This window comes from Acanthaster planci, linkage group LG07 (genome assembly GCF_054643075.1).
Source record: "Acanthaster planci isolate LZ-2023a linkage group LG07, COTS_SCS, whole genome shotgun sequence".
Taxonomy (NCBI): Eukaryota; Metazoa; Echinodermata; class Asteroidea; order Valvatida; family Acanthasteridae; genus Acanthaster; species Acanthaster planci.
This window is the reverse complement of record NC_141783.1, coordinates 15,136,014-15,143,078: the sequence shown is the minus strand read 5'-3', so window position 1 is coordinate 15,143,078 and position 7,065 is coordinate 15,136,014.

Here is a 7,065-nt window from a genome sequence, read left to right as displayed (position 1 = left end):
TAGTGGTTTCCCCGCTCTCCAGTCCGAATAGAATCCGGCCGCTGAATGCTCCGTTCAGCGGCCAACAAATGCTGGATTTCTCCCAGAGAGCAGGATTTTTTCCCAGGGAATTGCACACGGATTATGCCTTTCAACTTTCTGAGGAGGACGGAATCAAGGAGAAATATGAGCATTGCCGTGAGCTTTATTTCGAAGGAAGTGATTATTCATGCAGTCTTTTGCATTGGTGTACGCTCCTTTCATCACTGCTGTCTTATGCTTCAAGAAATACACACGTATGAGTACGTGTCCCCAGTTCCTTCCTGATCCTTTCTCATGTTTACATTAAAAATGTGCTGTTTGTTTCACAGACGTGCCAACCGTGTCATCCCATTGTGGACCTTGTGTGGATTACGTGTATGCCAGGTCCACACAAGGTTTCCCCTCATCTGAAAACATTTTTAGAGGCAATTCGGGGTAAGCGTTATCCTTGCAAAATTGCAGACAGTCAAGGAAACCCCAATGAAAATCCAGCTTAAAGTAGTGATCAGAGTGGAAGGAAAATGGTGTTTATAACTACACTTACACGCATAAGAAGTAAATGTTCACCCTAGGTACATGTAAATGTATGTGTGTGCAATATACAGTACATATACATGTGTGGACACTGAGGACAGAACACATAACAGCATATTAAATTAAACTCAGCATAATATACATTTACCTTCATCAAAAATAAGCAGGTACAAATGTAGTTTATGTACATTTTTTCACTTCAACCTGCATGCACTACAACATGCTATCACTGGTTGCTTTTAGTTTACATACTTGTATAGAATTATAGTACCATATTTAGAAATTCCAAAATTGCCAGATCTACCAAAATCAATCCGATCAATAGATATCAAAATAAGATGCGGGGGAATTTTCACGATGTGAAATTAATCTGTGAGTGGAACAGAACTGTGCTCAGCCTCAGCCTCTAAATGAGATCTTTGCATTTCCCGGTGGCTTGTTTTCCCGAGGGACACCCAAAGTCAAAATCAATATTTGGTTCCCCCAAACGGCGCGGCACTCAAGGAAGTAGACTGTGTGCCGTATGTTGGCGTCTCTGCACCAAGTACGGCATGCATGTACCTGTTTGTGCTTGAAGGCGGGGACGCGGGTGCATACTCTCTCTGTATTCCCTGGGTGCTGGGAGTGTCCTCTGAGCCAGTAGCAGGTGATGTCCCCGTAGACAGACGTGGAAGGTGTTGTAACCTGCAGTCACTACCTGTAGCTTTGGTGTTCATGTACACAAGTAGAAAGAAATGAGCTAAACAAACTGACAAATTTTAGCTATCAGTAAGGACTACAACTCTTGCTCTGTTCATTGAAAATGGGTACTGGTACGTAGACTGTTCCTGGTACAAAATATAATTGCGGGTAAGAACTACCCCTATGTATGTAATTGAAGGTCATGGGGGTTAGTATGCAAAAACTTGTTCAGTTTCCTAAACTTGAGCTGAATATGGGAATCGCCATCAACAGTTGAGTGGGGATGGAGGCATTCTTTGAGAAATAAATCATGGTAACCTACTGGTACATTAATGTTATTACTTCAAGCTTTCCTGCCAGACATGAGATTGGTTGATTGCGGTAATGTGTCGCAGTGCGTTCCCTACTCGTGTATCCCACTAATTGAGCAGTGTATTTATGCAAAGTAGTGTATATGAGGTAATTTATATGCAAAGCAGTGCACATGAGGTTTAATTATGAAAGGCAAACATTCGGTTTTTGCAGACTGGACTCTAGATCAATGAAATCAGAATACATGCAAGATGATTTGCCTTCGGAATAATGTACACCAGTCCATCAAATCACTGAACTCTGTAAAAAATCAGCCATAGCATGGCATCCTGTTATGGCATTAATTGTAGCTCCTTTTTGCAAAGACCTTTCCCTGAACAAGAAAAATTTCCCGAAATTTTGTTTAGTCGGAGATGACTTGCAGAATTCGAAATGGGCAGTGGTATTGAAAGTTTTGTCGTTTATTGTCAAAGCATTTACTTGCCATGTAATAATGAAAGCAGGCCTGTCTGAGATGAAACATATTGAACCCAAGAAGAAGAGACAGGCTGTCTGGAGGCCACAGACACATTGTAATTGTCTCAATTGATTTAGCCCTAGTCCATGATTCATTCACATGGTCTGAGACACTGTCTGCAAAAGAATGTGTACAATTGCGCGTATCGTTCCCCCCCCCCCAACTGCCTGCCGACCTCTTTGCAGGTTGGTTCTCAGTTTCTTAAATGCCATCTTTGGTCTGGCCATACAGCCACCCTAGGGCTGTATTGCTGTGCAGGAATCAACCAAACAAAATGAAAGTTGACCTTTCCATTTGTGTGCAGAAATAACACAGAGCTTAAGCTAGAAATTACTCCCGAGCTTGAAAAGAAAGCTGCCCCAAGCAAAATGTTTGGAACACTTGATATTATGATGTGCCTCAGAAGCAAGATACTGTCTCTCCATAAGATCCGATGGGGATTCATCTGGAATCTCTAAAGAGAGATGGCTTGAAGTGTGGCATCGACTCGTTAGAGGGAAGAATTTTAGATTGATAAGTCTGCTGTGGATGACCTCTACCCTGCTGTTTGCTTAAAAAAACTCTTCAATATTGCTAATTTTGCTTTTTACTCTGTCCAAGAGATTGAAAATAGCAGTTGACAATTTTTCTCAAATGCTCTTGTGGCAGTGAAATTCCCTTTATTTCCATCACTGTGAATATAGTCTTGAAAATGCTGGATATGATGAAAACCAGTTTGAATGCATTTCTATTTGATGATGGATCACTGCCGTACTCAACAGTTAAATGTGAATTACAATTGAAGAAAAAAGAGTTTTGGACAAACTAACAGTTTTGGAGACAGCCGCAAAAGCAGCTTCATGTACATGTAGGTAGTTGGAGTTGGAAGATTGCTGGTACAAAATGTCTGAGGTCACAGATTCTAGTATGGAGATTGCATTGTGTTCAATCATTTTGATTTTTTCTGAATCTTAAATAAGTACATTGTATGATTTTTTTTTTAAATTTTAAACCCATTCCAAGATGATTGGTAATGAATTTAGATGTTAATATTGCCAACAGAAGAATGGTTTTAATGATGAAATAATGTACAGTGCAATCTATTCATCTCTGTCACGTCAGCCTATGCCCTTGTTTATTATTGTGAACTGCGTAACATAGTGAAGTTTTTGTCTATGAAAATCATTCACATCCAGTTTTCTGTCCTCATGTAAGCTTGTGTGCATAGACTTACTGTATTCAGGTGACCTTAACAAAGGACTTTGCCTTCATCCTTTTTTTTTGCTCTTTTTGTGGGTAATAACGACAGTTATAGAGTGCTGAAGTGAACTATTACGTCACTCGCACAGTTATGCATGTAAAAAGCATTAGCGCAAGAACCAGCGCGTGAACCAACACGAGCGCATACCCCATTCGTTTGCCTTACATTTCCTGGTTCTAAATGACGTCACACTTCGGTACTCTATAACAAATGGTGTTTGCGCACCAGTTGAGTAATTTGCCTTCCAGCAGCTTTCCATGTTTGCATTTTTGGCGCTCATCTGAGAAAGGCATCGTAAATTGATGATATCCTTGAGTTCCGGGGGGCCTTATTAAATGTGTAAGGCATGGACTGCAAGTGTGTTTATTCTCACCACGCTTTCCGTGGTTGAGCCAGTGATATTTATGTATGGACTGGCATATTGCACGGGTTGTATGGTCGACTGATTAGAAAAATATTTGTTCCTGATTTACGAGGCAATTAATTTCTCGAGGAAGGTTTTCAGTCTGTCTGTTCTTGTTCTTTGTGGTGTAATTATCAGTGTGTCACAGTTTTGTTTTGAAGATTTGGGTTTAACCCAGAAATATTGCAATTTGTTAAAAGTGTAAGGGCGTGGTCATCGGAAGAAAATTTACTGTAAATTAAAATTCTTACACTCTTTGACTAAAAGGTGTTACCTGCCCTTTTGGCAAATGTTCAAGTGAATTTGTTCAGTGTTTTAATTTTGTACATTTTTTATTTGTTTTTGCAAAGCCTCAGTTGTGTTAAAGAAACTGCTGTGGGTTTGCAATGTGTGTGGAGTCTTTCCCAGACTGCTCATTTAGAATCCAGTTCACTCATTTTCATTTCCAATCTTTTTGCCTGAAGTCAAAATAAGCCTGTGGTTGTCTTCAAAGGGCACAGTCAAGAACCCTTCATCTGCTGCCATCTCGTCTCGGCAAGTGTTTTCTATATTCACCGGCTTTTAAGTGGGGTTGTCTGTCTGTCTACCCTGTGAAGTGTCTTGTAAGTAGAGGTACTTGTCCTGTGCTCTTTGGTAATGCAGGAGTCAAGCAAGGCGTGTTATAGCAAAATTAAGTCACCTTTTTATTATCATGCTTTTTTAAAAAGCCCATCTTATATTTCATTGTTGCAAGTCCTGAAGAGGATTTTCAGAACTACTTCAGAAAAATCATTGTTTGATTTGACAAGCAAACAAGTTGGGTTGTTAAATGTCATCAATTCAGCCACAACAGAAAATCAGGCCCCTCTAACGTGGTTTCGTTTCAGTTTGATTGCCGCTCTTTTCAATCAAATTACCTAGCAAACATGAGAGCACTTTTGCAATGAAGAGAGAGTGCTTTTCATTAGAGGTGTAATCTCAGTCTCTCTCTGAGGTGTAATATATATGCACAGGTGTACGAGGGTGACACAGCGAGGACTTCCGCGGGACGGCAATTGGGTGTGTAATTTCAGTTGGCACATGGTGTACATGTATTTGTTTACTTCATGAGCTGATGCATTTGGTGGGTGCTGTACCTGCCCTCTGTATTGATGTTTTCCTGCGATTCAGTGTTTACATTTCAAATTGCTCCAACCTGTACGTTCAAGCCAATGTGTAGACTGTATGTTTCATGTCAATTCGTGAAAGCTGTTAGAAACATTACTCAAGGAAAAGTGTGGCCTTTTTCTAGACTTGAAGGAGTGCAACATGTTAACACAAACAAAACAAATCTAGGTCTTTACAAACCTTTCTGGGTAAGATGTTTGAAGTTACAAAAGAATATGATTTCCATCAGTTTTCAAAATTATGCACATTTTTACTGGTGCAACGTAGTGGAACCTGTTTGTATCCTTCAAAACAGATGTTTGACTCCAGCAATGATTGGAGGTCCTTTTTGCCTCTGATTATGTATACATGGCCCACATCAAGGCAACTGCAGTCGGCCTGCTCGAGACGGGAACACATGGCAGTCTTTGGATTTGATTTGCCTGTCTCCTAGAGCTGTCTAGCATACAAAACAAACTGATGTTTCGCCTTTTGCCAAGCAAAAGGTCAAAGTGTCTTTGGATTTGATTTGCCTGTCTCCTAGAGCTGTCCAGCATACAAAACAAATTGATGTTTCGCCTTTTGCCAAGCAAAAAGGTCAAAGTGTCTAAAGTGAACAATGTTTTGATGATTAAAAATAAATGTGCACACATCACTCTTAACCTTCTGGTAGGAGCCACCTGTCTCTTGTTGCCATTTGACCTATTCAGTCGTATGCAGCAGGGTATGAGACGGAGAGAACCCCCCCTGCTTTGTGTTGGTCATTGTCTCGCAGGAATCTGGGGAATTCCTTTCAGACATCTTGGGGGGATGTGTTAAGTAACAATAGTCTGGAATGTGTATAGGGATTGGACATGTTGGGGGGGGTACCCCTCGGTCTCATTTCTTGCTGGGTATATATTCAGTGCCACTCTGGCCTGTTCAGTGCTGCTCTGGCTGGCCACTCCAACAATAATTGGCTAGACACAACAAAAACAAATACAGGCCATACTTGTTTTGTGTGCTCACAATTTTATATTTCAAAAGTTGACTCTTAAATCTTCCAACATGTCATTCACCCATTGTGACAATAAAGTTATTTGTAAGGATGTAGATGTTAATTAATTTTAGATTTTTGCCTTGCCTGACATGTATTAATTAAAACACAAGCATACAGTGGTACCCACTGCTACATCTGACTCAAACCAGCCAGTGGTCGAGTGGTTAAGATGTCTGCACTTGTAAGCAGGAAGTCATGGGTTTGAGTCCCACCTGAGTACGCTTGTGTTTTTTTCCACAAGCCTTCGGGGGCAAACACTGAGTATGCAGTGTGATAATACACATCGTGCAGGGCAAAACTTTAAAATTAATTGACAATAAAGTTTCTAGTTTGTGTACTGCGTTCAATAAAACACATGCTATGCTTTTCCTAGTAAATGTGTGATGTCACATCAAGGTTAATCACATGTATACTCCTGGTTATGCCAATATTGGAATTGTGCTGGTTGTAGTTTTCTCGTTGTGCTGAATAAACACAGTTCAAAACAGGTTTCCGAGAAATAGAATAGCTTTTTATAAGGCCTAGAGGATAATTAAATATGTCAGTACGAGTACCTAATTGATTTGCTTGTTTTTTAAGGTATGTGCTTAGTGTGAGGAAGAGCTAAAAACGGGATTTAGATGTGGAAAAACCAGTACTTCTACATTCTTAGCGCAGCAGGTATTTTTTGGCCTGAATTGGTTGTCTACCAAAAAAACCTAGTATACACATGGAGCTTTTGTGAATCGGGGGGGGGAACCTTCCTCTTTTACCAACCCCCCTCCCCCTCATGATTCCGGATCCGCCCTTGAAGTTGCCTTAACCCTGTTGAGAACTGGAACCAAGATTTTCACATGTTGAGTCAATAAGAGAAACATTACATTGTTTAAACTGCCCTTGTCTGAAATGTATGTCATCATTATGCTGTGAGTTTGTCTAGACTAGCATTGTGGTTTCAACCATACCTGGATGTTAAGAGTTTACAGCACTTGATTTTGGTAATTTTAGAAACAGCCTGTCTTTCAGAACACAGTTGTCTTTTCCTGTTATTTATAGATACCAGTACAAAGAAAAGTTAAGTACTTTAGATTAGTTGTATTTAGTTTTGGTCACTAATTTTTTTATGTCAAAGAAGGGTGATTTTATTTGTAAATATTTTGTTTAACAGCAAAAGTTCAGTTTTGCATTTGGTGTATTGTAAAGTGTCTGTGCTA